This window comes from Chlamydotis macqueenii, chromosome W (assembly GCF_036417535.1).
Source record: "Chlamydotis macqueenii isolate bChlMac1 chromosome W, bChlMac1.mat, whole genome shotgun sequence".
NCBI classification, from domain to species: Eukaryota; Metazoa; Chordata; class Aves; order Otidiformes; family Otididae; genus Chlamydotis; species Chlamydotis macqueenii.
In genome coordinates, this window is record NC_141592.1 from 44,244,227 (window position 1) to 44,247,152 (window position 2,926).

The window sequence follows — 2,926 nt, forward strand, 5'->3', positions numbered from 1 at the left end:
TTGCTGTTAAGGAGTTTTATTCCGGATTACGGTAACACAATGATTCTCTGGTGGACAGAGTTCTTAATGATATCACCAGTGCATTATCCGGATTTAAATTGGTTATTGCTCAAGAAAAAATTCAAAAGGTATGTCCCTAGCAGTATCTCGGCTGGCAAATTATGGAAAGAACAATTAGGCCACAAAAGTTAAAAATCCCTCAAACAGTGTTTGCCTTAAATGATGTGCAGAAATTGCTGGGAGCTATCAACTGGGTACGCCTGGTATTAGGCCTCTCTACAGAATTGCTTTCTCTGCTATTCCAAATACTTAAAGGAGACTCAAATTTAACCTCCCCTAGGAGACTGACTCCAGCAGCACAAACGGCATTACAAACAGTTTTGCTACAGGTCTCCATTCATTGGCCTAAGCAACCGATGCTGAAATTTTTAGGAGAATTAATGTTGTATCCAGCAACTCATCTAAGTTACACTCCCATAGAAAATGCCTTAACAATATTTACAGATGGATCAGGAAAAACGCACAAGACCATGATTGTGTGGAAGAAAAATGATAAGTGGCATCATGACGTACAATTGGTAGAAGGTTCAATCCAAACTGTAGAACTTGCAGTGGTGGTATGAGCCTTGTATAAGTGGAAAGATGAATCCCTCAATATTGTCTCTGAATCTGCCTATGTGGTCAATGTAATACAATGTGCTGAATGGGCTATGTTAAAGGAAATTAATAATCCTTTGTTGTATGATCAGTTTCAACAGCTATTGTCAGTATTACATATGCAGGATCATCCTTACCTTATTGTACATCTGAGAGCTCACACTTCGCTTCCAGGACTTGCCACAGAAGGTAACATGAGAGCAGATGCTCTCACTAATGTGGCCCTCATTCCAAACACACTCATGCAAGCTAAGCTGTCCCATGAATTTTATCACCAAAACTCTACAGCCCTTCAACGACAATTTAAGCTGACACGGGAACAAGCTCGGGCAATTGTGTGTTCCTGTACAGTTGCCAGAACACAATTATGCCATCTTTATGTGGGGTTAATCGGTGTGGTTTGTGCTCTCAAGAATTATGGCAATCTGATATAACTCATGTCCCGTCATTTGGCTGACACAAATATGTACATATAACTATTGATACCCATTCCAGCTTATTGTTTGCCTCTGCTCATACAGGAGAATGTGCTGAAGATGTTTGCCAACATTGTACGTCAGCATTTGCTTTCATGGGGGTTCCCATGCGTATAAAAACAGATAATGGGCCAGTGTATGCTTTTCGCACAGTCCAAACCTTCTTTGTTCTTTGGGGCATCGAGCATGTTACTGGTATCCCACATAACCCCACCGGACGGGCAGTCACTGAATGTGCCCATGGTACACTAAAAAATATGCTGTTAAAAAAAAAAAAAAAAAAGGGGGAAATGGAAGGGAAATCTGCAAACAAAAAGTTAGCGAAAGCAATGTATGTGCTCAATTGCTCAATTTTCTAAATCATTGGAGTGACAATTATTCCCCAATACAGAAACATTTTGGATCATCTACTGTACATGATGCCATCCGAGGGCAAGCTCCGGTGATGGTTAAGAATCTGGAAACGGGTAATTGGGAAGGACCATTTCCTCTTGTAACGTGGGGGAAAGGATATGCTTGTGTCTCTACAGGAGCAGTAAAGAAGTGGATCCCTGCAGGATGGGTACGACCAGCGCTCCAAGCTGCCCTGCGTTCATCAGACTGTTAACAAGCTGTGTGGCAGCCCCATGGACTTCGGTCACGGAGGGAACAAACGTGTGGGTAACTATGGCTGGTGCCACGGGGCGGGGCACCATTTGTCTGTCTGTGTCATCTGCAAGTGACCCTTTCAGAACATGCTTGGTCTATCTGCCATATAACGGTAGGACGGCAACTGTGTAAAACAACAGCAGCCACGAGTGCTGAACTACAAGAGATGGAACTTTTGGGATCAGTAAAGATGGACTTGTGTCTATTTTTTTTTAACTATTCAGGAGCTAATGTTTCTAGAGGGGTAATGATTGTAAATGCTTTAAGATCTATACATTGCAACGACACAGCATGGTGTAATCATGTAAGCACTAACACATCAAAATCCAGACAGCCTAAAGGACCTAAACGAAGTACACTTAGCTTTGAATCTGATTGTCAAGATAATATAGAGTTTTGGAAACCAAGTGAAATTATTGCTGCTTCAATCTTGGCACCTGATGTGGCAAGTGCCTAGGCGTTAGCTACGCTAAAAAAATTGGGCTATTGGCTTGCTAAGCAAACACATGCAACTGTATCGGTACTATCAACACTGCTAACTGATATAGATTCTATACGCTATGCTACTCTACAAAGCAGAACCGCTGTTAGCCTGCAGAGCACATATTTGACAGGCCTTGCTGCATGCGCTGGCCACGCATGCAGTAACGTCTAGTCAGTACTCTTTCACTGAATCTGCTGGGGGTATAAACAGAGGTGGCTCGGAGTGGAGGAGAGAGAAGGGACCCAGAGCACACTCTATTAACAGGGGATGCCCTGAGGGTGCTGCGCCTGCCTCCTTTCTCTGCTCTGACCCGGCTGATAATCATCCTCTTGCTCAGCAGTGTCTTTTGGCGTAATCGGGTTGGTAACAGAACAGATTAGTAGTAGATTTTTTATTATTAGCACAAAATCATGGTTGTCAGGATTTTGATGGGCTTTGCTGCATGAATCTGTCTGATCATTTGGAATCTATTCACAAAAGCATTCAAAACTTGCAAAAGGAGTACAAAAACTGCAACAATGGGATGATTTTGATATATTCACAAATCCTTTTACAAATAGGTGTAGGATGCTTATTCATTCTTTTTATATATATGTATTTTGATCTATATTCCGTGTGTTAAAATGTGTGCAATCTTTAATAGATAAAACATTGAAACAAG